This window comes from Bufo gargarizans, chromosome 10 (genome assembly GCF_014858855.1).
Source record: "Bufo gargarizans isolate SCDJY-AF-19 chromosome 10, ASM1485885v1, whole genome shotgun sequence".
In the NCBI taxonomy this organism is placed as follows: Eukaryota; Metazoa; Chordata; class Amphibia; order Anura; family Bufonidae; genus Bufo; species Bufo gargarizans.
Genome location: NC_058089.1, coordinates 114,593,251 through 114,610,426, shown reverse-complemented (window position 1 = coordinate 114,610,426; position 17,176 = coordinate 114,593,251).

The following is a 17,176-nucleotide window of genomic DNA, read 5'->3' as shown; positions in this document are numbered from 1 at the left end:
CGGTGTTGGACCCCCTTTTGCCTTCAGAACTGCCTTAATTCTACGTGACATTGATTCAACAAGGTGCTGATAGCATTCTTTAGAAATGTTGGCCCATATTGATAGGATAGCATCTTGCAGTTGATGGAGATTTGAGGGATGCACATCCAGGGCACGAAGCTCCCGTTCCACCACATCCCAAAGATGCTCTATTGGTTTGAGATCTGGTGACTGTGGGGGCTATTTTAGTACAGTGAACTCATTGTCATGTTCAAGAAACCAATTTGAAATGATTCGAGCTTTGTGACATGGTGCATTATCCTGCTGGAAGTAGCCATCAGAGGATGGGTACATGGTGGTCATGAAGTGATGGACATGGTCAGAAAGAATGCTCAGGTAGCCCGTGGCATTTAAACGATAGCCAATTGGCACTAAGGGGCCTAATGTGTGCCCAGAAAACATCCCCCACACCATTACATCACCACCACAAGCCTGCACAGTGGTAACAAGGCATGATGGATACATGTTCTCATTCTGTTTATGCCAAATTCGGACTCTACCATTTGAATGTCTTAACAGAAATCGAGACTCATCAGACCAGGCAACATTTTTCCAGTCTTCAACAGTCCAATTTTGGTGAGCTTGTGCAAATTGTAGCCTCTTTTTCCTATTTGTAGTGGAGATGAGTGGTACCCGGTGGGGTCTTCTGCTGTTGTAGCCCATCCGCCTCAAGGTTGTGTGTGTTGTGGCTTCACAAATGCTTTGCTGCATACCTCGGTTGTAACGAGTGGTTATTTCAGTCAACGTTGCTCTTCTATCAGCTTGAATCAGTCGGCCCATTCTCCTCTGACCTCTAGCATCAACAAGGCATTTTCGCCCACAGGACTGCCGCATACTGGATGTTTTTCCCTTTTCACACCATTCTTTGTAAACCCTAGAAGTGGTTGTGAGTGAAAATTCCAGTAACGGAGCAGATTATGAAATACTCAGACCGGCCCGTCTGGTACCAACAACCATGCCACGTTCAAAATTGCTTAAATCACCTTTCTTTCCCATTCTGGCATTCAGTTTGGAGTTCAGGAGATTGTCCTGACCAGGACCACAACCCTACATGTATTGAAGCAACTGCCATGTGATTGGTTGACTAGATAATCGCATTAATGAGAAATAGAACAGGTGTTCCTAATAATTCTTTAGGTGAGTGTATATGTGGAATTGACAAGGTGTGGAAAGCAAGTTAGGAGTCGAGTGGCTGTGCTTTCAAAACATTTTTTTTTTTTTTTGCTGACGACACAAAAATGTACCTTACTATCTAGAATCCCACAATGCCCATCTTCTATATCCTCCATGTTCTTCTCTCGCTTTCTAAAAGTTAACATGGATAAAACAGAATTTATCATCTTTCCCCCATCTTGGTCAACCCCCGCTTCCCCCACCAGACCTTTTTTATCACAATCAATTGCTACAAACTCTCCCCAGTCAACCAAGTTCACTGCCTTGGAGTAACCTTGGATTCTGCCCTCTCCTTCAAACCGCACATCCAAGCCCTTTCCACCACCTGCCGCCTCCAACTCAAAAATATTTCCCTCATCCGCCCACTCCTCAACCAGGAGTCTGCAAAAATGCTTGTACATGCCCTCATCATCTCCCACCTAGACTACTGTAACATCCTCCTATGTGTCCTTCCATCTAGCACTCTCGCACCCCTCCAATCTATCCTCAACTTTGCTGCCCAATTAATCGACCTCTCACCGCATTACCCCTCTGCCAATCCCTTCACTAGCTCCCCATTGCCCAGCGAATTCAGTTTAAAATACTAACAAAGAAATACAGTATAAGGACGCCCACAACCTGTCCTCTCCATACATCTCTGATATACTTTACCAGTACATCCCCACAAGACCTCCTCCTCTCCTCTTATCACCTCTTCCCACAATCGCCTCCAAGATTTCTCCCATGCATCCCCTGAACTCTGGAATTCTCTATCCCAACAAATCAGACCCTCACCTACAGTGGAATCCTTCAAAAGAAACCTGAAAACCCACCTCTTCAGACAAGCCTACAACCAGTGACCCTGCAGCGATACCACCATGACCAGCTTTACCCTCACCTACTGTGTCCTTTCTCCATACCTTGTAGATTGTAGGCCCTCTCGCCTTCTCTACAAGTTAGGGTAACTCGTCTTGTTCATGCTTATTGCAATAGTCTGTAGTATGTATGTATACCCCTTTTCATATGTACAGCGCCATGGAATGAATGGTGTTTTAATAATAAACAAAAATAATAATAATCCAGATGACTATAGTGAAATAATAGTCCAGGTTCAGTAACAGATGAATGGCAATGAAATGAACGAACTTCCGGAAGCACACATGGGCTAGCATTGGTACGGATCCAGCAGGCTGTTCCTTTGCTGAAACAGCCTGCCGGACCCTGCTAGCGCAAGTCTGAAAGTAGCCTTAAAGGGAGTCTGTCACCTCCATATGGCCATATACAGTGCTTACATGGCTCTGTAGCACACCTATACAGGATTGTAACGTTACCTTTGTTCTTTTCTTTAGACTTGCACAAGGAAAAACTAAGTTTAATTCATATGCAAATGAGCACTCGCAAGTGCCCAGGGGGCGGCGTTCAGTGTGTAGGTGCCCAAGCTGCTCTGCCTTCTTTTCACTTTACTCCTCCCCAGCCCCTTCTTTTGCCCGCCCTCCAAGTCTTTTACGTCATCGCTAGGTCCGGCCAAGATCCCACGCCTGTGCACTGCTTCGCCGGGCTGGGGCATGCGCATGGTGATGCCAATTGTGGGCTCTGCATCGCTTCACCTAGTGCACATGCCCTCGGCCAGACCTATTGATGAGGCAAGAGACTTGGAGGGTGGGCAAAGGCAGAGACTGGGGAGGAGTAAAGTGAAAAGAAGGAAGAGCAGCCTGGGCACCTACACACTGAACGCCGCCCCTGGGCACTTGCGAGTGCTCATTTGCATATGAATTAAACTTTGTTTTTCCTGCTTGTGCAAGTCTAAAGAAAAGAACAAAGGTACCATTACAATCCTGTATAGGTGTGCTACAGAGCCATGTAAGCACTGCATATGGCCATATGGAGGTGACAGACTCCCTTTAAGCCTCATAGAGATCCTCGGCACTTCGAGCTGAACATCTGCGGAAGAAATCAGAGTGCCAGCCTTAGATTTCTGCTGGCGGATCCTCTAGTACAGAGGTCAGCATCCTTCGGGACGCCAGCTCTTGTGAAACTACAACTCCCAGCATTCACATTTGCTCAGCTGTTCTCAGAAATCCCATAGAAGAGTATGGAACATACCGGGAGCTGTAGTTTCACAACAGCTGTAGTGCTGAAGGTTGCTGACTCCTGGTCTAGTAAATACACATCGGATTAATCTGACATGTGTGAATATACCTTTAGAATCATTTTAAAACTGTACTAAGTTGTAGTAAAACTGTATGCCCGCTCAGTATTCATCCACAATATGCGGGTGTGCTGTTCTCGCTGCATGTCTCCATGCCCTAAATGTTAGGGATCGACCAATATTGATTTTTTTTAGCTGATACCGATAACCTCTGAACTTTCAAGCCGATAGCCGATAACATATACCGATATTCCCTATTCACCCTAATAGAGCTCTATTAGGGTGAATAGGATCTTACACTGTCCCTGCTGCCCTGGGCATAGTACACACAGCAGCAGGGAGCTCACCATGGCAGCCAGGGCTTCAGTAGCGTCTTAACTGCCTCGGTAACTGATCGGGCCCACGTGATTACACAGCTGGGCCTCCAATCAGAACTGCGAACAATAAAATTTCTTAAGTGTGTGGGGGGGGGGGGGGGGGGGGGGCGCCCTGTGGCCACTGCCACCAATGACTTTAAAACTGGGGGGTTGGCGCACTGTGCCACCAATGATAATTAACCTTCAATACAGATACAGATATTTGTATTAAAATTATCATTGGTGGCATAGTAGCCAGGCACCTGCTATGCTGGCTGCTTCACTATGGGGAGGACACTCCGGAGGAGTGTCCCTCCCCTGTCCCTCCTCCTGCTTTAATATTAGCCAGACATTCATTGGTGACAGTGGTGCAGGCAGCTTCAGAGCCCGCTCATTTAATTGGGCTCTGCGGCGGCCGCTTCATAGGATGGAGGGATTCCCTCCCTCCTTCTCCACTGACTCTGGCCGCTGAACATGGCGGCGGGCGCCAAGCTCCATGTTTTCTCATAAGCAAGCAGCGCTGGACGCATTGTCGGCATATCGGCAAGGTTAGATGCCGATAACTTTGAAAATCTTGGATATCAGCCAATAATATCGGTAAATCCGATAATCAGTCGATCCCTACTAACTGTACAATATACACTACAGCAGAACCTTTTTCTTGGGGGATGTGCAAGAATGGGTAGAGCCAGCACTGGGAAGCAGGTAAGTAAGCTTCCCTTTACACGTCCATCCAAGTGTGTGTGTGTGTGTGTGTGTGTGTGGCGGGGAAGGGGGGGGAGGAGTAATGCCAAACCTCCAACTCATTCTTACACAACCCCTTTGAGGAAAGAGGATGCACTTCAAACAGTCATTTGTATAATCATAAGAGTCTGCTATCAGACTTGTTTATACAATTAATATTTATAGACATGTCACTGTGTAATTAATGTGTAAAATACATAAGATACAATAAAAACCTATAATATATATAATGGAGCAGTCATTTGTGGACAGACGTTGGCGCTCTCAGGGGATTGCAAACACCAGAGTCCTAAAATGAAATATGTAACCCAAACCTTTTCTGTAATAATTGACAGAACTGTAAGTACATATTTGTGTCTATTAGTGGCTGGTGTGAAGTTACCATTTGTAATGTTTCAAGGGTCAGTAAAAGATTTAGACAGTAAATGACTCCGCTGAGGTTTGACCAGGACAGACATGGAAAGGTAACAGTATGGATTAATGAGATTTGCTACCAGCTTACCATTTACTTGCAGACAGGGTCGCACAGAAATAACACTCCCTTACACGATGCCATTGCTATGGAAATACAGGTTGAAAATTAAAATGACATTTGAAGTTTGTTTTACTTTATTATAATCCTATTTAACTTTTGCATTAACTTTTTAATCAATGCACCGAGTATAGCAGTCTCCATGCGGATAATTAACTATTTACTTTTCATCCTCTCCTGCACTCTTCTCTTCTGTAGATTCAATAACCAAAATGCAAATTAAATTCTGTTACTGCTTTATGTTCGGGCTATATGTAAAGAATGTGCAAGGTCTATTAACTGTAACTGTAAGATAAACTGCTTTAGATAGGCCTGGAAAAACATCTGTACGGCAAGGATGAGGATAAAGTAGGTGTACACTGAGCATTCCTACCTGGAACACATGAAAGGGCCAAAAGACCTGCCCCATGAGAGGTTGCCAGTAAAATAAATGGTAGAGGTATTTTTTTGGCAGAAAGCTGGCATTCTTGCCATAAACATGATGGATCCCAATATAGTTAATGGGGATCCGGCAGGCATTAGAGGTGTCCAGCTACCATATGTCGGATACTGTAATTCCAGTTGTCTGCTCCTTTGCTGGACCAGACTAAGGCTACTTTCACACTAGCGGCAGGACGGATCCGACAGGCTGTTCACCCTGTTGGATCCGTCCTGTCCGCTCCGTCCCCATTGACTATAATGGGGACAGGGGTGGAGCTCCGGCGCAGCATGGCAGTTTGCGGTGAGAGGCCGCCGGACTAGAAAGTCGGACATGCAGTACTTTTAGTCCGGCAGCCTTTCGACGTGCACTGCCATGCTGAGCCGGAGCTCCGCCCCGTCCCCTATATAGTCAATGGGGACGGAGTGGCGGTCCAGCGGCACATCGAAATAGTGGCAGGACGTCGGATCCGTCCTGCCGCTAGTGTGAAAGTAGCCTAATAGAACTCTATAATGTGCATGTGAACCAAGCTTTAGATCAAGAGACTATGCTAATAACTTTACGTGAGATCCAACAATTTAGTATCAAAGATGTTAAATAAAGATTAATCTACATAACAGAGCAGCATAGTAAGTGAGCCTATATTCACACAAATTTAGGCCACTGCTTGCAGAACACAAATCCATAGCATATCCATATTTACAGATTTTATACCCCGCGTATGTCATCATATTGCATCCATACAACGGATCTGTAATAAAAATTGGCAGTCTTCTCCAGGGGGAGAAATAAAAACAGCCACACTGAAATGCAGATATAATACAGGCGAGATACTGATATATCAGGACGTCCACATGTGGGTATACATTGCGAAATTGGGCACTTACTAGCAGCATAGTGAATGAGATTTAAGCAAACCTCATCTACAGATGTAGCAGAGTTAATGAGATCTGCTGCCAGCTTACCATTTACTTTTTACACATACTCGGTGAATTATCACATTTAGTTAACGAGTTATGACTGTGACTGTTAACGTCTTATGCAAGTCTATGCAAAAGCAGCATTTAACACACACTTAGGCCCCTTTCAAATGGGTGAGAATTCCGCGCGGGTGCAATGTGTGAGGTGAATGCATTGCACCTGCACTGAATCCAGACCGATTCACTTCAATGGGGCTGTGCAGATGAGCGGTGATTTTCACACATCTCTTGTGCGTTGCGTGAAAATCACAGCATGTTCTATATTCATGCGTTTTTCAACCAATGCAGACCCCATAGAAGTGAATGGGGCTGCATGAAAATCACATAGCATCCGCAAGCAAGTGCCGGATGCGGTTCGATTTTCACACATGGTTGCTAGGAGATGATAGGGATGAGCAACCCCATTAAAGTCTAATCACTATTATTTTCCCTTATAATATGATTATAAGGGAAAATAATAACATTCTTAATACAGAATGCTTACAAAAATGCGCCTTGAGGGGTTAAAAAATATAAAATAAAAATTCATCCACCTGTTCACGCAGCTGGCATCGTCTTCTTTCAGGAACTGCAATTAAGAAGGATCTTCTAACTTCATTCAACAGGACCTGCGCTGACGTCACCGCACTCACCGCATGGTGAGCTTGATTACGTCATCAAAGGTCCTTTTGCAGGTCCTGAAAGAAGAAGAAAGATGATGCTGGCTATGCGAACAAGTGGATAGGGTGAGTTAATTTTTTTATTTATTTTTTTAACCCCTCAAGGCAATTTTAGTAAGCATTCTGTATTAAGAATCCTATTATTTTCCTCATAACCATATTATAAAAGGGAAAATAATAAAATTAATGGAACACCTAACCCAAACCCGAACTTCAGTGAAAAAGTTTGGGTTTGGGTCTGGATACCACATTCAGTCTTTTCTCACGCGCGTGCAAAACGCATTGCACTTGCGTGGAAAAAACTGAACATCAGAAAGCAATCGCTGTCAAGACTGCAATTGCGTGCCTACTCATGCGGTTTTTCCGCAATGCATCCGGAGCAAATCCGGGAAGCCCGTGTGAAAGAGGCCTTAGTGAGTTCTCACAACTAGTTAACGCGTTATGACTGACTTAACTCTGTTACATCTGTACATGCTGCTCAAAAATCCATATGAAAACTGACACGTGGTATGGATTTTAACCCCTTAGGGACCGGGATCATTTTCACCTTAAGGACCAGGCCATTTTTTGCAAATCTGACCAATGTCACTTTATGTGGTGATAACTTTAAAATGCTTTGACTTATCCAGGCCATTCTGAGATTGTTTTCTCTTCACATACAGTTGCAAGAAAAAGTATGTGAACCCTTTAGAATGGTGTGGATTTCTGCACAAATTGGTCATAAAATGTGATCTTATCTTCATCTAAGTCACAACAATAGACAATCACAGTCTGCTTAAACTAATAACACACAAATAATTAAATGTTACCATGTTTTTATTGAACACACCATGTAAACATTCACAGTGCAGGTGGAAAAAGTATGTGAACCCCTAGACTAATGACATCTCCAAGAGCTAATTGGAGTCCAATCAATGAGATGAGATTGGAGGTGTTGGTTACAGCTGCCCTGCCCTATAAAAAACACACACCAGTTCGGGGTTTGCTTTTCACAAGAAGCATTGCCTGATGTGAATGATGCCTTGCACAAAAGAGCTCTCAGAAGACCTACGATTAAGAATTGTTGACTTGCATAAAGCTGGAAACGGTTATAAAAGTATCTCCAAAAGCCTTGCTGTTCATCAGTCCACGGTAAGATAAATTGTACTATAAATGGAGAAAGATCAGCACTGCTGCTACTCTCCCTAGGAGTGGCCGTCCTGTAAAGATGACTGCAAGAGCACAGCGCAGACTGCTCAATGAGTGTAAAGAAGAAACCTAGAGTGTCAGCTAAAGACTTACAAAAGAATCTGGCATATGCTAACATCCCTGTTAGAAAATCTACGATACTTAAAACACATAATAAGAATGGATTTCATGGGAGGATACCACAGAGGAAGCCACTGCTGTCCAAAAAAAAACCCATTGCTGCACGTTTACAGTTTGCACAAGAGCACCTGGATGTTCCACAGCAGTACTGGCAAACACTCTGTGGACAGATGAAACCAAAGTTGAGTTGTTTGGAAAAAACACACAACACTTTGTGTGGAGAAAAAGAGGCACAGCACACCAACATCAAAAACTCATGCCAACTGTGAAGTATGGTGGTGGGGGCATCATGGTTTGGGGATGCTTTGCTGTGTCAGGGCCTGGACAGATTGCTATCATTGAAGGAAAAATTAATTCCCAAGTTTATCAAGACATTTTGCGGGAGAACTTAAGGCCATCTATCCACCAGCTGAAGCTCAACAGAAGATGGGTGTTGCAACAGGACAAAGACCCAAAGCATAGAAGTAAATCAACAACAGAATGGCTTAAACAGAAGAAAATACACCTTCTGGAGTGGCCCAGTCAGAGTCCTGACCTCACGATTCACACCAGACATCCCAAGAATATTGCTGAACTGAAACAGTTCTGTAAAGAGGAATGGCCAAGAATTACTCCTGACCGTTGTGCACGTCTGATCTGCAACTACAGGAAATGTTTGGTTGAAGTTATTGCTGCCAAAGCAGGTCCTACCAGTTATTAAATCCAAGGGTTCACATACTTTTTCCACCTGCACTGTGAATGTTTACATGGTGTGTTCAATAAAAACATGGTAACATTTAATTCTTTGGGTGTTCTTAGTTTAAGCAGTCTGTGATTGTCTAATGTTGTGACTTAGATAAAGATCAGATCACATTTTATGACCAATTTGTCTAGCAATCCATATAATTCCAAAGGGTTCACATACTTTTTCTTGCAACTGTATTGTACTTCAGGATACTGGTAAAATGGAGTAAAAAAAAGTTCTCTCTTATTTATAAAAAAAAATACCAAACTTGCCAAAATGTTTGAAAAATTCGCAAATTTCCAAGTTTCAATTTCTCAACTTCTATAATACATAGTAATACCTACAAAAATAGTTATTACTTTACATTACCCATATATCTACTTCATGTTAGGATAATTTTGGAAATTACATTTTATGTTTGGGGGACGTATAAGGCTTAGAAGTTTAGAAGCAAATCTTGAAATTTCAAGAAACAAATCTGCATGTAACTAATGTTTTTTCACAGCAAAATAGGCCACGTGTAGCCGTACCCCAATTTCAATGCTCTCCATAGATATGGATGGGTGTAGCACATGCCTCATATTTCAAACATGCATATATTTCATACAGTTATGTGAACAGCTCCAAATCTGAAATACAGAACATGAAATACAGACCTACCACGGATATAAAATATGCACTTTCCCCAAATACCACCATTTATCAAGATTGCCTTATACTAAAGTGGTTACCCAACCAATGCACCCTGCTCCAAATCACTGGAGCCTTGTAATGTAGGAAGCGTCATTGGTCAGAACAAGGGGTGTGATTAGTGTCACATGATCTGCTAATGTCAGGACACATCTCACTGCCCTAAGCCATGATGGGACAGCAGTCACATGACAAACCAGGAAGTAGGATTCAAGCATGGGGGATAAGAGAAAATGAGGTAAATTTGAAAAAAATAAAATAAATTTAAACATTATGTATATATATATATATATATATATATATACACACATATATATATATATATATTATTTTTTTTTAATAGGAATGGGAGCTAGAATAATTGATGAAAATACACTTTAGGCATAGTTTACACTTCAGTGTTTGGTCAATGATTTCCATCAGTGATCTTGAGCCCAAATCAGGTGTGGTCAGAAACACAGACCAGGTGCAAATCTTTCCATTACGTCCTATCTCTGAGTAGGCTTCACTTCCGATTTTGGCTCACAATCACTGATGCAATAATAGGACATGATCTATATTTTAGCGGAACAGACTTACAGACATATGGAAACGGAATGCACACGCAGTAAGTTCAGGTTTTTTTTTGTGGACCCATTGAAATGAATGGTTCTGCATATGTTCCACAAAAAATATATATGGAAAGAAAATACGTTCGTGTGCATGAGCCCTAAAGGACATCTGTCAGCAGATTTGTATCTATGACACTGGCTGACTTGTTCCATGTGCACTTGGCAACTTAAGGCATCTGTGTTGGTCCCATGTTCGTATGTGCCTGCATTGCTGAGAAAAATGAAGTTTTATTATATGCAAATGAGCCTCTAGGAGCAACAAGGGCATTGCCAATACACCCAGAAGCTCAGCTTTCTCTGCAACTGCCGCACCCTCTGCATTTTGATTGAAAGGGCCAGGTGTGATGACATTTTCATTGCCTATTTAAAAAAATATCTAACAACTTTTTTTTCAATTCAAAATTCTATATTATAGAAAAATATTAAATAAACACAACATTATTTGTCTCCCTACAACCGTAACGACCTGAACTATAAAATGATGATGTTACTTAACCTGTCAGTGGATAAATAAAAGTGTTATGGGTTCTTAAATGTGGTGACGTAAAAAAAAGGTGGCCATTTATTATTAGATATATATATTTTGAGTCTCAGATTCGGTCGCAAAGGGGATATGCTGCTGAATCTGTGACTTTTCTCGCTCACCCAAGGTCTAAAAACCAAGAGGGCGTGGTGTGGGACAACCAGCTGGCCTGTCTCATTTACGATTTTCTACGTCTATTTTAGGCTACTTTCACATTAGCTGTTTTTTTTTTCCGGCATAGAGTTCCGTCACAGGAGCTCTATACCAGAAAAGAACTGATCAGGCATATCCCCATACATTCTGATTGGAGAGTAATCCGTTCAGGATGCATCAGGATGTCTTCAGTTCAGTCATTTTGACTGATCAGGCAAAAGAGAAAACCGTAACATGCTACGGTTTTATCTCCGGCGAAAAAAACTGAACACTTGCCTGAATGCCTGAATCCGGCATTTTTTTCCATAGGTATTAGTGCCTGATCCCGCATTCAAAATAAGAAAAAAATAAAAATACCAGATCCGTTTTGCCTGATGACACTGGAAAAACGGATCCGGTATTGCAATGCATTTTTCTGACTGATCAGGATCCTGATCAGTCTGAAAAATGCCTGATCAGTCAGAAAAAATGAGATGCGTTTGCATACAGTTTGCCTGATCAGGCAGGCAGTTCAGGCAAGGAAACTGCCTGCCGGAATCAAACAACGCAAGTGTAAAAGTACCCATAGGCATAGAAAATTATCTAACTCTACGCCAGCAAGATTGGATGCTAGCGACTCTACATAACTTACACGCATGTCCCAAAGCAAGGCTATTAAGACCGGCGTATTAAGCATGCTGAAAGATCAGGATTTGCCGGCTACAGATCGTGCTGTCTAATAGCAATCTCCCGCCAGAAAAACACTGTACAGAATGGGGATGAGCGATGACATAGCAATTGCTCCTCACCACATTGCTAAGGAAATCGCTGCATGTAATCGCAGTGGGGGTCTCCTCAGCAAGCGAGCAGGCAATTGCCAGTAGGGAACACTTCCCTCCCGACAATGGTCTGCGTGATCGAGATGTCTAAGCTCACACCATCTTTAAAATCAGTAAGGGCTCATGCACATGACCACACCGTGTTTTGCGGTCTGCGAATTGCGGATCCACAAAACACAGATGCCGGCCATGTGTGATCCACAATTTGTGGAACGGAAAGGGCAGCCCACGATAGAAATGCCTGTTTTTGTCCTCAAAACGGACAAGAATAGGACATGTTCTATTTTTTTTGCAGGGCCACAAAAACGGAACAACTAATGAGGATGTGGACTAATACAACGGTTGTGTGCATGAGCCCTAAATCTGCGCCATTGCGATTCCCAACTGCATGTGTGAAACCACTATAAGGTGTTGAATGCCTAAATCAAGTGGGACAATGCATGAATATAGTAGGACTGTGAAAACCACAGTGCATTGCAGGCTGTCATAAGGAGTACTTCCACAATTAGATCACAAAAAAAACTTCTGAACTTTTTCACCACCAGAGTTTGTTAAATTTTTAATTTTGCTTACACGGCTGTAAAAATGTAGCAGCTTGTAATTCAACATGATTAGCAGGTCTTCAGATGTGATTAGCAAATTACCCTAGTAATCAAGGTTAATTCCCAATGCATTCTGCACAATACAGAATATTTTCCACGGCAATGGATTTTCTACTAATCAACAAGGCAAAGAAAAAAGAAAAACTAAACTAAAGTGAAAACCAAAACTCACTGTCATTTGTGCTAGAACTACACAGTGACAGCATCCCTTGTCAGTTATAAAAATGTAACCATTATGATATGACCGCAAACAATCCATATAATTTCAGCATGCAACTGATTTAGGGTACTTTCACACTAGCGTTGTTTGAATCTGGCGGGAAATTCAGTCGCCGGAACTGCCCGCCGGATCTGGAAAAGTTTGAAAACGGATTACATTTAAATCCTGATCAGGATTCTGATCACAATGAAAAAATGCAATGGGAAAAATGGATCCGCCATTTATGGACATTAACATTTTTTTTCAAATTTTTGGGGTTTAACATGCTAATGCCGGATCCAGTTTGACAGAACACACAGAGCCGAATCTGGCATTAATGCAAGTCAATGGGAAAAATGCCGGATCCGGCGTTCAGTCAAAGTGTTCCGGATTTTTAGCCGAAGGTAAAAATACAACATGATCAGTAAAAAAGACTGAACTGGATGCATCTTGAACGGATTGCTCTCCATTCAGAATGCATGGGGATAAAACTGATCAGTTCTTTTCCGGATTTGAGCCCCTAGGAAGGAACTCAGCGCCGGAAAAGAAAAACGCTAGTGTGAAAGTACCCTTAAACTTACTCAAATATTAGATTGGCATGATGGGTTGTATTATTCACCTCACTGATACCCTGTTTCTGCCACTGCAAAGCTGTTCTGATCCCCGCCGCTCTTGGCTTCCTGGTCCCTGACTGGACACTGAGTTGCTCGCTCAGCCAAATCACTGGTGTAGAAAAGGAAACAGTCGTAAAAAATTATGAATGAGGCCCTTCCCCTTTCCCGCCCACAAATTTGGACCTGGCGTGAGCAGGGAAAAGTCGCAGATGATAAATGATCCTCAAGGTTTATTAGATGACCAGCACAAAGTGAAAGTACCAGTCACACAGCTATAAAAATAGTTAACCCTTTTTGACAGAACAGCTCAATATTTTTTTTAAAGACCAATTGAAAATATGATTTTTAGCCTAAAATGAGTAAAATGCAATCATAAACAAAAATTGCCTTCAAAGATATTCACTTGCAACATGTCAACAATATATATTTTTGTGTTTAATGGGTGATGTAAATCCTAAATTGCACACAACTCATACCCAAACTGCAGCTAAAATAGCGCTGCAACTTCATAGCAAGTCACAGCCAAATCAATCACATTTTTGGTCACGCACAAATGTACCGTGTAGCCCAAAGGGGTTGCTTTATCAGAAGCAGCCTGTTCTGGTTTAGAGCTATCACAGCAGTCAGCTTATTGAACAGCCAGGCATTATTAATATATAGAGTGCCAACATATTTTGCAGTGATGTAAAGAGATTATCATAACTCACATTGGTCCCGGAAAATGGGAGTACCCAGGGGAAACCCATGCAATTGTGGGGAGAACATAAAAACTCCATGCAGACGTTGTCCTTAGGCCCCTTTCACACGGGCAAGTTTTCCGTGCGGGTGCGATGCGTGCGGTGAACGTATTGCACCCGCACTGAATCCTGACCCATTCATTTCTATGGGGCTGTTCACATGAGCGGTGATTTTCACGCATCACTTGTGCGTTGAGTGAAAATCGCAGCATGCTCTATATTGTCAGATTTTCACGTGACGCAGGCCCCATAGAAGTGAATGGGAAGCGTGAAAATCGCATAGCATCCGCAAGCAAGTACGGATGCGGTGCGATTTTCACGCACGGTTGCTAGGAGACGATCGGGATGGAGACCCGATCATTATTATTTTCCCTTATAACATGGTTATAAGGGAAAATAATAGCATTCTGAATACAGAATGCATAGTAAAACAGCGCTAGAGGGGTTAAAAAAAAATAAAAAAAATTTTAACTCACCTTAGTCCACTTGATCGCGAAGCCCGGCATCTCCTTGTATCTCCTCTGCTGAACAGGACCTGGGGTGAGCTGCTGCATTAAATAGAGGTTAAGGACCTTTGATGACGTCACTCCGGTCATCACATGGTACGTCACATGATCTTTTACCATGGTGATTCACCATGGTAAAAGACCATGTGATGACCGGAGTGACTGTCATCAAAGGTCCTTAACCTCTATTTAATGCAGCAGCTCACCCCAGGTCCTGTTCAGCAGAGGAGACACAAGGAGATGCCGGGCTTCGCGATCAAGTGGACTAAGGTGAGTTAAATTATTATTATTATTTTTTTAACCCCTCTAGCGCTGTTTTACTATGCATTCTGTATTCAGAATGCTATTATTTTCCCTTATAACCATGTTATAAGGGAAAATAATACAATCTTCAGAACATCAATCCCAAGCCCGAACTTCTGTGAAGAAGTTCGGGTTTGGGTACCAAACATGCGCGAGTTTTGCACTCACGCGAAAAAATCGCGCATTTTCCCGCAACGCACCCGCCTCTTATCCGGGCAAAAAAACTGACGCCCGTGTGAAAGATGCCTTAGAGTAAAAACCCAGGACTATCTCTCGAAGGCAATATTAAGCCACTGTGCTCATCCATGCAGATGAACCTGTTACGGACGTTCCCGCGACAGGTGGCAGGAGATCGGCGAGACTGGCAACACGTGGTCTGATCCGACAGGTTTTCCTGTGGATCAATAGGCGTCTGTGTTGTTTCTGGTACGGCTAAACCCCTTGCCTCAGGTGTTGCTAATGTGGTCATTTAACCTTCCTTATTTATAGTCACTTCTCCCACAATGCTGTGTGGTTTATAGCTTCGGTTTCAGTTGTCGATTGCTGGTGTGTGAATCCTGGTGCTTCCATTGCTCCTTTAAAGTCAAGTCTTTCCTTTCCCTTTTGTATTTTGTTTGGTTTTGCGAGTTGCATTACCCTTGTTTGTATTAGGCCTGAGGGCGACTCATGTTCATCCTTCCATTTGGAGGAACAGGTAGTCTCGTCCCTGCTATTAGTACCAGGGTCCTATAGGGCTAGATAGGACTCTAGGTATTCCTGTGTATGAACTCATCTACCTCTGGGGTCTGTTCTTACTGATAGTCAGTCAGGATTGTGGTTAGGGTTTTACTAGGAGGTGTCCATCTTCCTTCCTTAGTTCTCAGGCCTGATTCCCTGCTCCCCCTTTCCTCTTGCTCGGTGTGGTGTTTCCCTCCCACACCGAAGCATGACAGAACCTCTGTTCATGTAATATATGTGGATGAACTTCTTTTATGGCATCTGACTCTGTATGTTATGAGCACATCCACTGGGGTTAACACGTATTCTCGCAATTAACAGAAATTGACAGGTTTTATAAGATCACAAAATGCAATCGCACACTGCAACCAGCACTCTGCCCTGCATTTATGCTGGATGTTGAATAAGGCATTGGTGTACATTTTGGCCAAAGCATAATAAGCCACTCACCACGTCAAGGTCGCCTTAATGAGTGGTCCCTAACACTAGTTCCTACCTTTTATGGGCCATGACAGCCACACAAAGTCCAGGGAGCGCGGGTACAGCATGCACGCCAAGCACAATCTGCTTTTAACCCCGTCCGGTGCCATTACAACTTTCATCGTATCCAGGGATGCAAGTACCAACATGCATGCTGAGCCCACTATATACTTCTCCTGGAGCCTAATGGCTACTGGTAGGTGCTATGTAAGCAGACTCAGTTTTATACTGACTTTAAAACCAGCCTCCAGGGCATACTAACTGGCCAGGTGTGCATGACTGCTTGGAGATCGCCACGCCTCCAATATATACTACAAAGATAAAATATGGGGGATTCAGCCCGCACAACCCCTAGCAGGTGCAGATTGCTATGCCGAAATACAGATACAAACGCAAAAACACAAAATGCAATCGCACACTGCAACCAGCACTCTGCCCTGCCTTTATGCTGGATGTTGAATAAGGCATTGGTGTACATTTTGGCCAAAGCGTAATAAGCCACTCACCACGTCAAGGTCGCCTTAATGAGTGGTCCCTAACACTAGTTCCTACCTTTTATGGGCCATGACAGCCACACAAAGTCCAGGGAGCGCAGGTACAGCATGCACGCCAAGCACAATCTGCTTTTAACCCCGTCCGGTACCATTACAGCTTTCATCGTATCCAGGGATGCAAGTACCAACATGCATGCTGAGCCCACTATATACTTCTCCTGGAGCCTAATGGCTACTGGTAGGTGCTATGTAAGCAGACTCAGTTTTATACTGACTTTAAAACCAGCCTCCAGGGCATACTAACTGGCCAGGTGTGCATGACTGCTTGGAGATCGCCACGCCTCCAATATATAGTACAAAGATAAAATATGGGGGATTCAGCCCGCACAACCCCTAGCAGGCGTGCATGCTGTACCTGCGCTCCCTGGACTTTGTGTGGCTATCATGGCCCATAAAAGGTAGGAACTAGTGTTAGGGACCACTCATTAAGGCGACCTTGACGTGGTGAGTGGCTTATTACGCTTTGGCCAAAATGTACACCAATGCCTTATTCAACATCCAGCATAAAGGCAGGGCAGAGTGCTGGTTGCAGTGTGCGATTGCATTTTGTGTTTTTGCGTTTGTATCTGTATTTCGCCATAACAATCTGCACCTGCTAGGGGTTGTGC